This window comes from Hydra vulgaris, chromosome 04, assembly GCF_038396675.1.
Source record: "Hydra vulgaris chromosome 04, alternate assembly HydraT2T_AEP".
Classification (NCBI taxonomy): Eukaryota; Metazoa; Cnidaria; class Hydrozoa; order Anthoathecata; family Hydridae; genus Hydra; species Hydra vulgaris.
The window spans coordinates 47,118,620-47,132,500 of NC_088923.1; the positions used below are offsets into that span (position 1 = coordinate 47,118,620).

A 13,881-nucleotide genomic window follows, 5' to 3' on the forward strand; every position below is an offset into this window, starting at 1 on the left:
CCATGAGCTAATACATTGATATTTAATGGATTTATTTCCATATTTAGCAGAGTGGTGTTTTAGAATAACTAAGTTTAAGCTACTGATGGAGCGAAGAGAATAGTGACTATTTGTACTTGTAAAGAAATTGTTGAATGATAGGGAAAAGTTTTTGTAATGATAATTCCAGACAAATTGGCAGTTAAGGATTATCACTAGGTCGCTTAATTTTAATATATTGGAAATTAGGTGTAGCACATTAGATTTAAAGTTATTGTACTGAAAATATATTATTTTTAAAGCTTTATTTTGGAGATGGGACAACCTAAAAATGATTTGCCTATGTGATTGTCCCCATACTTGACATGCATATCTTAGATGGGACCCAAAAATAGCATGATATATGTTTAGCAGAGTTTCTAGATTTACATAATGGCGGACTTTGGCTAGCATTCCATTAGATCTGCTGAGTTTAATTGCTTAGTCATTCAGATGGCTTTGAAAAGAAAGATTAGAATCAATTTTAATCCCAAGATATTTAATAGATATTTGTCCGCTTAGTCTGAAATTTAAGTGCTTATTAATTGGTGCCAGATTAAATTTAAAGATGATCAGCTCTGTTTTGTTAGAATTGAGAGTAAGTTTAATAGAGCGAAGCCACTGAACAAGATTTCCAAAATCATGATTAATATATTTATTGGTTTTTTTAAGTGGTTTGTCAACCAATAGCATGTTAGTATTATCAGCAAAATGGTAAGCAGTTGCAAATTTAAAAGAAGTATTTAAGTCATTAATAAAAAGAAGAAAAAGAAGTGGTCCTAACACTGAACCTTGTGAGACACCATTTGAGCAATTCTGTAAATCAGATTTAGTGCCATTAATGGAAACAATCTGTGTTCTGTTTTGGAAATAAGCTCTGTTTTGGAGATAACTGTTGAGTGCTGGATCTTCTTGACTCAATGCATAGTTTTTCCTTGAGTCTCTGTTTTTATGACTAGGCAGCTTATTCTATTATCTCCTAATGAGGGTAGAACTCTAAAACTCAGTTTTATGGTTCTGAGGCCGGCTGGTAGTCAGGTTTCCCTAACTCTGTGGCAGCTCGCAGAGAGGCTGATTCAATCAATAGCTGTAAAATATCAAAGTACCAACAGTGCCATGTTGCGTATGGATGGTGCCCATGTTCGTACTTTTAATATGCAATGTCGAAGCCACATTTGGAGCCTTTTTTTAAGGCTAAGGGTTTATTAATAGTAATAAGCCAATTGTTAAGGCTATTAAATAAAGTACTATCTATGCCTTGAGTCAAGTTCTTTAACAAATTTAAAAATGACTAAAGTATTAGAAACTATAAAACATGAAAAACCTTCGCTACCACCAAGTTCTCTAAAATAATCATTCACTAATATTCGTGGTCTTCGAAGTAAATTTTCTTTTGTTTAGCCTTTTCTCTTGAAAAGTTCACCAGATCTACTTGCACTTTTTGAGAATAATTTGAGTTGATTGCTTTAACTTGTAATCTTAGCAATGATGATTATCTTCCTTTAATTCATGAAGACTCTAATAGTCACATGTTTAGCCTGACCATTAACATTCGTAAGAATTCACTCTGTAGCGAAACTAGGTTTGAATCCACAGACTATTTTTTTATTAGCTTGCGTTTAGCATCATTTCTCTGTATCGCTTTTCTCTTTCTTCTAGATCGCTCTCCTTAATCTCAAGACTGCACTTTTTTTGATGTTATTTCTGATCACATTGACCAAGCCCTCTCTCTTTATCCTTCAGCCAATATCGTTGTTGTTGGTGACTTTAATGCTCATCATACTGAGTGGCTTGGTTCTAGTGTCAGTGACTCTGCTGGCGTTAAGACCCATAAGGTTTACCTTTCTCAATCTCTAACTCAAATATTCAACTTTCCAAACTCGCTTGACAATTCGAATTCTCTACCTTTTTTACTCAACTAATGTAATTTTTTGTCAGTGCTCAGTCTCTCCACATTCACTCTTAGGCGCATTTGATCACTGTGAAAACTGTTATTTCATTCTTCTTTATTATCAGAATCCCCCTTTCATTTTACCTCTTACAACTACCTTAAAGCTGACTGGGAGTCTTTCCGTAATTTTCTTTGTGTTGGCCCTTGGGTAAAAATCTTACGTCTTCCAGCTGACAAATGTGCTTCTTAGGTAACTTCTTGAATTTAGTCTGGCATGAAATCTTTCATTCCCTTTTAACAACTTTAAGTCAAGCCTTAATCCATGATTTTTCTCACATTGTGCTTCTGCAACTTCCAATCGAAACCATTTCTTTCATGTCTATCAACAAAACAATTTTCCAGAAAACAGACTTCTGCTTACTCTAGCTACAAACCATTGTAAAAAGGTTTTGTCTAACACCAAAACCAGCTATTCTCATGTAACGAAATCTTGTATTTCATCTCAAAAATTCAACTTTCGTAACTTCTGGAGAATCTTTAACAGTATCTATAAAAAGAGCAAATCTGTTATTTCACCTCTCTTGTATGGTTTAGATTTTATCACCCCACCGAATGACAAAGCTTAATTAAGAACCTTTCATCAACATTATCTCATGATTCCACTAGTTGCGTTCTACCTAGTACAACTGAAAAACAAGTTGATCCATTGTTTGGTATTTGTATCACTTCAGCAAAAGTTACTGCTTAGAATTTTCTGCAGCTTGTGGTTCGGACAACTTACCTGTTATAGTCTTGCAGAAGTGTTCAACGGAGTTGTCGTCTATACTTTTAAAACTATTTAGCATGTGCTTATCAGAGTCTTGTTTTCCAGCCTGCTGGAAAGCAGGATCTGTTATTCCTATTTTCAAATATTCTGGACAGCAATCTGGCTTGTATAACTACCGTCCCAATAGTCTCCTTCCTATCATAAGCAAGGTTATTGAGTCTTTAACTGACAAATATTTAATCTCTCATCTAGAATCTAATAACTGACTTTCTGATCATCAATTTGGATTTGGATCTTCTCGTTAAACAGATAATTTGCTAACAGATATAACCGATAGATTTTATCATGCATTAAATAGATGTGAAGAGATGAATAGAAAAAAAAAAAAAAAAAAAATATATATATATATATATATATATATATGTAAATGTAAAATTAGAAAATATTATTTAATTATGTTTTTTTAGATAATATATTTAAATAGAGGTTTCCAGCTAAATGTTCAATACATCTCGTTAAAATTTTCTTTTTTCTTTCGCCAATGTATAAAGTGCCACAAAAGTTGTGACTTTTTTTATGTTTTGGACCTATTCTTGGGAACTATGGAAGCTTAACTATATATTTATTTGTTTCTGTTTTATTATGATTTCTTTTGGAAAGGTTGTCTCTTTTTTGAGTATAATTCTCAACAGTTGTTTCAAGCTTAAATCTATCGTGTCCATTTTCTTCAAATTGATTTACTAAAAAATTGTACTTCTGTATATGTAATATATGTTTCTGTAATTACAGTATTAAGATACTTAGTGGAACAAAGTTTAATGGCACGAGATACAAAACCTTTATAAATATCCATAACCATATCTTTGGATTAAGGTTTGATGTTGGTCTTATTTGTATATTAGTGATAGCCGACTTTGAATATTTTGAAGTCATAGTATGAGTTATTAGTGTTGGTTACAGTTATATCCAAGAAGTTTATTTCTTTTTTATTGACTTCTTTTTCTAAAGCATACTTTATTGCTGAATCTTGTTTATTTAATAACTCAAGAAACTCATCATGATTTTGTATTGAGTCGAATCTTGCATGACTGTCATTTACATAACTAATGTAAGTCTTTGGCGAAAAATAACCAATCTCAGCAATATTAAGAGCTTTTGTTTTCAAATGCTACAAAACCGTCTTGGCAACTACGACAATTAAGGACAGTCATATAGACCCCAAGTTCGGTATAGATCTTATTTCGTTTTTGTATAAAAGATAACATTGGTTAAGGCAGAGTTCAATCATTTCATTTATATTACAACGAATTAATTTGATTATTTTTTTAACGTTATCAATGTCGTTTTTTAAAATATCGATAATCACAGGAAGTGCTCTGTCAATTGGAATGGCGCCACCACATTAAAAAAGACTTGAATTTCACTAGGATCAATTATATTAGATGGTGGGGTACCTATGGTAGAAACGAGTGGCTGCATTGAGTAATTCTTTTCTGGTTTGAGAACTTTTATGATTCCATATAAACGCGAGGGGAAGCAGTCATATGGGTATACTTGAAAATAAGTTATGTTATCTAACTTTTATTGTTTTCGTAATTTGCATAATAGTCTCTGGAATTTGCATATTAGTCTCTGGAATTTGCATAATAGTCTCTGGAATTTAGTCATAAAGATTTGAGTAGGGTCATTAGTTTATAGTTAGTGAATGTTTGATTTTCTCTTCTAATTTATAAAATGCGCCCACTTCATTTATTAGTGCAAATCCTGTTCTTTTATTAAATAGATAAACTGCTAAATCATTCGTGTTTTTTTCATATTATTTAAAGATAATCTTTGTTCTTTTGTTAAAATATTGGGTAATCTAAGTTTTAAACTTTACTCACGTTTTATCAAATTTTTTCGGCATAAGATTTTTCATTTTCTGTTTCTAAACCTAAAGCAAAAGATGAAATCGGTGTTAAAAATTCCTTATAAGGTAACTTTTTAAACGAAGGTACAAAAATTGGTCCAAGATTCAGGAGATTTGTTGTGTGGGTGTCCAACTGAGTTTGCGTTAAATTTAATATTACAGATTTAACTATCTTTTTACTCAATCCATTTGTTTGTTTTTGTTTATAGTAGGTCATTTTATAAAGCTTTTTAAATTTTTCTTTTAAATGTTTTTTTTTTATTTCGTATTGATGTTTTTTCGATTTTTCAGTAACATTTTCAATAATTGTATAATAATTTGGTGTCAAAATTTTCTTTAATTTATAACAAATATTTTTTATACCATTCTTACTTGTAAAAAATCTATATTTTGCTTCATTTCGGGCGTGTATCAATAAATTTAATTGATGTTCTTTAGTAATATTTACTGATTTTTTCGATTTAATTGGTGATCTCACTTTCAATGACGGTTGAATTATATGATTGGAAACGCACCTCTGAAGAAAGAATAATTGGTTTTTTGGTATTGCATTTTGAATTATCTGTTCTTGAAGTTTTACTGTATCAGTGAAGTTTTCTGTGAAGTAAAACTGTTAAGTTTTACTTATCTCATTGCTGTAGGAATTAGTAATTCAATATTTCAATGTCATATCTTGTTGTTATATATATATATATATATATATATATATATATATATATATATATATATATATATATATATATATATATATAGTATGAGTGTTTGTATGTGTGTGTGCATGTGTGTGTATATATATATATATATAAAGTTAGATACGGCTAAAAACTATAAAAGAAAAACTATTCGTGGCAATTTTTCTGAGTAAAGCATTTTATTGGCAATTGACTCCGAAAAGTTAAAAGAAATGTCAATGAGAAAAGCAGCTTTGACATTTAATGTAAATAAAGATGCTTTACACAGAAGGATTCAAAGAAAATTAAAGAACTTATACTCTATTAATATACGTAAAAGATCACTTGGTTCATTTAAAAAAGTATTGCCAGATGACACTGAAAGTCAATTAGTTAACTACATATAAGAAATGGTTTCATTTTATTATAGTGGATTTTTAAAGAGACATCCAGACCTTTCCATTAGACAGCAAGGGTTGTCTTAAATTGCGTTTATGGTTTAAACAGCAATTCTGTGAACATTTATTTCAGTAGTATATAAACTGTTATGAATAAGTACAGGTTTAAATCTCATCAAGTTTTAAACTGTAATGAATCAGGCATTACGACTGTACATAAACTTATTAAAGTTATAACAAAAAAAGAAAAAACCTCTGTACCTAGTTACCTCTGTAACTAGTGGTGGACGCGGTGTAACAACAACTGTTGTTTGTGCTATAAACATGACTGTACAAATTATTTCACCAATGATGATTTTTAAGAGAAAGAGAATGAAATTAGAGCTTATAGATCATGCTCCAACTGAAACAATTGGAGAATGCTCTTAAAATGGCTGGATTACAACTGATCTGTTTATAGAGTCTATAAAACATTTTACAAAGCACTCTAGAGCTCCTATCGAAAATAAAATTTTTTGAATTTTAGATGGGCATAAAACACATACAAAAAGCAATAATTTGTTAGATTTTGAAAATCTCTATTTAAATCCTCTGAAAAATTAAAAGAACATAAAATAGAAAATAAATGTGCATTAGAAAAGGGTAAAGAAAGGGTTAGAGTTTAAGTGTTGAAGACTGGGAATGTTATGTTTGTAACAGATTAAGTTACAAACATAACATTCAGACTGGGAATATTATGCTTGTAACAGAGTAAGGCTGCAAAAGAAGAAAAGTGGAGTCAATGTTTAAAATTTACAACTTGGACTCATTCGGATTGTTGTTCATTTCAAACTACTGGTGAAGTAATATGTAATTTATGTGACTAGTGACAGTGTGTTTGGTTATATGATTGACTAGTGACAGTTTATATTTGTTTGATTATATATTATTAGCTGTATTACCTTATATAATGTTTATCTTGTAAAACCTCTTAAAAATCTGTTCTGTTTATCATTATTTATTTGAATATCTTAAAAAAAAATTTGTCTTATTTTTCCCCGCACAGCGCGGCAAAAAGAGACAGGATAGATGTTGTCAATAAATGATCTCTCGTGACCAAGCCACTGCAGCTTTGCAACTCATATTTTGTAAGGTTATAGTAGGATCGTAAAAGATTTGAAAAATATTAAGCTCTTTTTTCAAAAGTTATAAGATGGTCTGTATTAGATAAATTAGTGCTTAAGTATCTCATTTTGCCCCTCGTTACCGTACGTATAATACTCGTACTATTCTTTATTAAATAAACACATATGGTTAAAACTATTATACTTCTACTAAACTCGTTTAACCATAACCATAAAAATATTATTGAAATTGAAACTTTTTTAATGTTATACGGATAACCTAAGGTCTTAGAAAACTACGTTAAAATAAGCTTTTTATAAGCGATGAAAATGATCAATATATATAAAATATCAAAAAGGTATCATAAATGAGACGAAGAGAGAACGAGGCTAAAAGCGGATTTTAATATTACAGTCTCTCTAGTAAATTATTTTAATCATCAAGAATAAAACTTCACGAAAATCACGATCAAGGTAAAGTAATCGTTTCTTCCATACCTCGATAGTAGGTATAATATGAAAGTTTTAGACAATCAAATCTATTTGAACCTTTTTTCTGTTTTGTTTTGTTTTGTTTTTTATCACAAAATTTAAGATACAAATGCAAAATGTATACAAAAGAAAAATTACAAATGATGATATCGTTGAAAAATAAAGAACAAAAATAATGAACGGGGATAATCAAAGAAAACTATCAAATCTTGTCACAGAGAACCGCTGATGAAGAAATTAGAAAAAAAGTTTATTTACTTGCGACTCTTGTATCAACTGAGCTACTGAGTTTTTCAAACCGCTGACTCATGTGAACAATAATAGTTTTTAATAATAATTTTCAATTTTAAATAAATTTTTTTTTGCAATTTTCTCAATTTCATTTTTTGCGTCCATTGAATCTTATTTGTCAAATATAAAAAAAAAGTGTTATTCTAAATTACTTTCAAATACGTTGGTACTAATTGTCCAAAAGTTGTTTGAAACCAAGTTACAAAACGTTGATGCAATAATGCTCCCGCCTACAAAAACGCCATTGCTTTCTTGTTTAGTAATAGGTTGGTTCTGTTCATAAAAAACATTTTTTGAAAAAAAACTTATAAAAAGCTGGAAGATTTTAGTAAGTTCCTAGTTGGATAACAATTAATTATGATAACTGGGCAATATCTAATTAAACCACCAATTTTTAAAAGCGGGGATAGGCTACATGAAGGTCACTACCGTCCAATTTCATTGACCTCTGTTGTTTGTAAACCAATGGAAAATATTGAAAGGACACAATAATGAATCATTTAATTAAAAATAAATTAATAATACCAAAAAAACATGAATCGCTACGGAACCAGATACAGTTCAACATGTAACAAAATTGGAAAGAGACCTAGGTGTTTATGTTTCGGACAACTTAAAATGGTAAAACCATATTGAAAAAATGGTATGTAAGGCAAAACAAACATTGGGTATGTTAAGACACGCAATTCTTTATCCAGATGAAACATCAACGAAATTGTTATATACGTCACTCGTTCGGCCACACTTGGAATATGCTTTTCAAGTATGGAATCCAGGGACATGGACTTAATCGAAAAGGGTTCAACAAAAGCTACAAAAATTGACTACAAAAAAAAGGGAGACGGTTACGAGCAAAGGTTAAAAAAAATGGACTTACAAAATCTATTGAATAGAACAGAACACGGTGATCTTATCCAAATGTATAAAGTCCTAAACAAACATGATACTATCAATTGGCATCCTGAACCAGAAATATTGGTTAGGCTAACCAGAGGGCACAATCAAAGTTTGAGAAGGCAGTATGTTCCAAACTTCTTGCCGAGGCATTACTTCTTCTCGAACCATATAGTTGAAAATTGGAATCGTTTGAAAGGTGATGTTGTCAATTCCATTTCAGTGATTAATTTTAAAAACAAACTTAATAAATTAAGCGAAAATAACGCTGTTAATATCTAACATCTACTGATGTTAGATTCTTTCTTGAGACTCTCAAGAACACAGCTTCAATTATTATTATTACTAAAAATTATTTTAATACAAAGACACCACAGCAAGCACACAACGTTGAAATAACGTTGAATAACGTTGATTGACGTTGATCAACGTCATTTCAACGTTATTTCAACGTTGTGTGCTTTCTGGGACTACTCTTTTTTGTAAAAAGTGACACAATTTTTACTTTGTTCTAACTCCAGATTGCCTATTGTAGCTTAAACATCAAATAAATATTTAGTAATTTGTTTACAAATATATTACCAATATCTTAAATATATTATGATGTATATTTTGTTGTATGAATTCTGTACCATATTTATTCCGAACAAATTTGACACAGACAATTTAAAAAGCTGTGTGAAATTATAAAGCCGTGTTGAACTTTTTTCTCTATTCAGCATCAATATTAAAATTAATATTTTGATTTAGAAAATGATTTAAAAAATATTTATATATATATATATATTAATTTTTGTTCTTTTTATTTATTCAATATAAGTTTTACAATATGAATAAAATACATAAAAAATATATTATTGTATATAATTATTTTCTAAATCAGGTTTCAACATCGAGGAAACAGAAAACGATATTTACTCATAAAAAGCTTTCTAGTTTGCTATAGTTTCATAACAATTAGAGTTTTCTTAATATAGATATTTATTTATTTACCTAAATAACCGCACACGCGCAGTTTGGTAAATTATAATTATAATTTGATGATTTTCACAAGCGTCGCATTCTTACCAAAAAAAGAAACATCATTTATACAATTTTGTGCATATTTAAAAAAATATAAAAGTTAAAAAAAAGACGTTTTTTCTTCTTTTCTGGATTTATTTAGTTTACCGGTAAAAAAAAAAAAGAGTAAACCGATAATTTTTTTATTGAACATTGAATTTTTATTTATTACTGTAAAATCGCCTAAGTTCAGTCACTATGTAACTTCAGTCATTTAAGAATAAATATGCATGCGTATTTCAATTTTTATAAACTTTTTTTTCTCCAATAATATTTGTTGTCGCTTTGTGCTTTGTGCTGAAATAATTTGTTTGCAAATTTAGTGTTTTAATGTTATGCATACTATTGAAATCTAAAATAAGCAAAGTATTAAATTAAAAAAGTATTAAATAAAATTATCAAATTTAGCACTATTAGTATTAAGAGTTGTCATATTAAAACAAAAATTTGAAAAAATTTGAAGTTTTTTTTATTCTTTTTATATTTAAATATTAAGTACTCTTGTTCTTCAAAATCCGTAAAATTTATGGACTATGCAACAACGCGTCACTAATTAATTAAAACAACAATAAGTCTTTTTAGATTATATGACTAAGGAGTTATCATAGACATAGAGCTAAGCTATTCTACCTCCTTGATATGACAAATAGTTAAACAAAAACGAAACCAATAAATTATACAAAATCTTACAGTGGTTTGTAAAATATAAACTTGAGGTAAAAAAATCATATGTTATTCCATAGCAAATAAGTTGATATTAAAACTGAGAAAAATGAGGAAAAAAAGATTACTTTCACTAATTTAAGTTTAAGTTTGTAAAAAATAATACATCAAAATTCAATATTTGAAGCTCCTAAAGCACGAACTAAATAATAAACGTGCAGCTCATCTTCAGTAAAAGGTGTACTATTTGCAGTTGTAGAAAAAATATACTAGTCAATTCTATTCTCAAATGCATTAACTGGCGGAGCCACTTTGCACGCTATCGGCAAGCTATTCTTATCATTGACAATACGATTTGTGTAGAAGTTCTGACGAACATTATTATATGTGAAGTCACGTATTAGGACATTTGATAATGATTTGCGAATCGGTGGATTATTATTACAATTAATGATTTCAAACCGTTTTCTAGTTTGAACTGTTGGATCAAGTCGCCACGTCTCCTGCGAGTGTCCAAAGTAGTAAAATTGAGACGCCAACACCTCTTATTATAAGGTAATTCTATTAAATCACAAGATACCTTTTTTTGGTTTGTGCTAAATTTTTTTAGTTTGCTTGAAGTAAGGACACCATACTGAAACAGCAAATTCCAGATGCTGCCAAACATACGTAGTGCATAGATGCACCCCGCTGAAATAATTTGTATGCTTATAAAAATTTTAAAAATCGTGTATAGTGTTAAAACTTTAAAAAAGCGAACTCTGAAAGTAATTTACTAAAAGCTAAAGTTTAGCACTAGTATATTTATGAACCATCTAAATTATTTTGGTTGTTAAAAATAATTTTTGCTGTTTAACAAATTTCTTTTAGCAAAGTTGTCAATTAAAAAAGAAATTAGTTAAAACAATTAACTGTTGAACATTATTTATTTTATTTCGTAATTTTATAATGTTATTATAAAGTAACATTAAAAAAACTAGTTTTCGTAATTTTTGATGTTGAATTTGTAATATTTCTATATGTTATTGCAATGTGTAATTTAAATTTGTAATATTATGATGTTTTGGTTAGAATGTATATGGTAACCGAACTAATGTGATGGTAACCGAACTAATGTATATGGTAACAGAACTAATGTGATGGTAACCGAACTAATGTGATGTGAAAGTTCAGTCAAACTAACTGTTCTTATTTGAAACAAAATATCGAATGCTAGTATTTATTTTTAAAATATAAATTAACAAAATAGTTGCCTGTATAATTCAGAAAACAAAATTAAAAAATGTTTGTTTATGCTTAAAGTATGAATGTTCACACTTAAGTGATCGAACTTTGGCGGTTTTACGGTAGGGTAGATTAGGGTAACATGAGTAAAAAAAATGTTGTAAAAACCAAAACTGTTTTAACTCCATGGATGTCTAACGGGTTACTAAAGTCTTCAAAAAGAAAACAAAAGTTATATGATAAGTACTTGAAAAAAAAACTTATAAAAACGAAACGACATACCCAGCAAACATGACAACGTTGAATCAACGTTGAAAACCGGTCGCAAAAGATGTTGCGGAAACGTTGACAAAGTAATCGATTTTGCAAAGATATGTAACGTTGTTTAATAGACGTTGATTAAACGTCATTGCGTAACGTTGAAAAAACGTTACTAAATGACGTTACAAAAGCGTCGCAACTAAACGTTGAAAAAGCGTTATATAAAAAGCGTTGTATAAACGTCGCAACTTAACGTTGAAAAAACGTTACTTAAAAAGCGTTGCATAAACGCTGTTAAAGCAGTCTATTTTGCAAGGATTTGTAACGTTGTTAGTAAAACATCGATTTAACGTCACTCAAAGACGTCGAGTAAAGGTTGAAATATAACGTTGAATCAACGCTTAAATGCGCTGTATAAAATATCGCACAATATTATTAAACGTAATTAAACGTGGCTATAATATATATTGAATTGGCAAATAAAACTAAATTGTAATTTGAACTCTGCCCTCGCAATATTTCCAAAATCAATTTTTAATACAAACATTAATATACAATGATAAATATAAAAAAGCTTAAAATATAAAATTTATAGATATATATATATATAAAAATATAACTATTTTCTTTAAAATTTATGTGTGTGAGTGTTTGAATATATATTTATGCAATATATAAAAATACAATTAACAGGATATCGTATCGATAGGCCAGGATATCATTGAGAAAAAACAAAACTTGTACCATTAGTAGTCTGAAAGCAAATGTAAAAAGAAAATGTTATTAAATTAGTATAATTATTATTAAATTTAAAAAGTAAAAATAAATGTAAATATATATATATATACAAATATATATATATATATATATATATATATATATATATATATATATATATATATATATATATATATATATATATATATATATATATATATATGTATATATATATATATATAAATATATATATAACTTATTTATATATATATTTTATAATTATAGGTTCAGGTATCACTCCATTGACTAGTTTTTAACTATATGAGTGACACCTAACCTTATTTATGTGAGTTTACAAATATTATTGTAAATTTTCAAATTTTATGGTTAAATAAATGGATTATTATTATTATTTATAAAATATATAGATAAATAAATTACATATACATATGTATATAAATTATATATATATATATATATATAAATTATATGTATATATATATATATATATTATATATATATATATATATATATATATATATATATATATAAATTATATATATATATATATATATATAAATTATATATATATATATATATATATATATATATATATACATATTTATTTATTTATTATACAAATAAATAAATAAATATGTGTATATATATATATATACATATTTATTTATTATACAGTAAACCCCCAGTTATTCGAAATGGCACTTATTAAAATTTTCTGCTTATTCGAAGCAATTTCCTGTGAATTTTCATTTCCTGTGAATTTTCTTTAACAAACTCATGCAAATGCTGTTATGAAGAAATGCAGTTATTCGAACCTGAGTTGTTCGAAATTTCGGTTATTCGAAACAATTTTTGCTCCCCTTGAAGATAAAAAAGCACATTTAAGGAACAAAAAAAAAAAAAAAAAAAGGACTATATTTTCAATGAATTGTAAAATATTCATTATTTTACAAGGATAAAACTGAAGCAGCACCAAATTCCAAGGGTCTTTTTCTTTTTTACTTTCTACTTTTATTAAAATTTAAAAGAAACTTAAAGTAGGTCATTTTAAAGAGCATATTCAGTTATTCGAGTTTTGGGTTATTCGAAATAAATTCTTATACCCCTTGGAGGTTCGAATAACCGGGAGTTTACTGTATATATATATATATATATATATATAAATATATATATATATATATAAATATATATAAATATATATATATAAATATATATATATATAAATATATATATATATATATACATATATATATAAATGTATATATATATATATTTATATGCAAAAATAATTTTGTATATATATATATATATATATATATATATATATATATACAAAATTATTTACGTCAGAATCTATAATCATATAATATAAAAGTTTTAAGTTTTTTTTTAAATTTGATTCCAAAGAGAAAAAAAAAACGAAACTCTTTTTAACGCAATGCAAAAGTAACTCTATTAAATGAACTTTGCTAACTTACAGTTTTTCTGTCTAAAATAAAT

The 13,881-nt window shown here is 27.8% G+C and overlaps 1 long non-coding RNA gene across 1 annotated transcript in view; it reads right to left on the reverse strand.

The window, feature by feature from the left end:
* Window positions 1-11,683: 11,683 nt before the first annotated feature.
* LOC136079850 (uncharacterized) overlaps window positions 11,684-13,881 on the reverse strand; it is a 46,413-nt gene continuing 44,215 nt past the window's right edge. The window contains exon 5 of the long non-coding RNA XR_010638271.1: window positions 11,684-12,397. This is a non-coding gene — a long non-coding RNA (uncharacterized LOC136079850). The remainder of the gene's footprint in view (window positions 12,398-13,881) is intronic.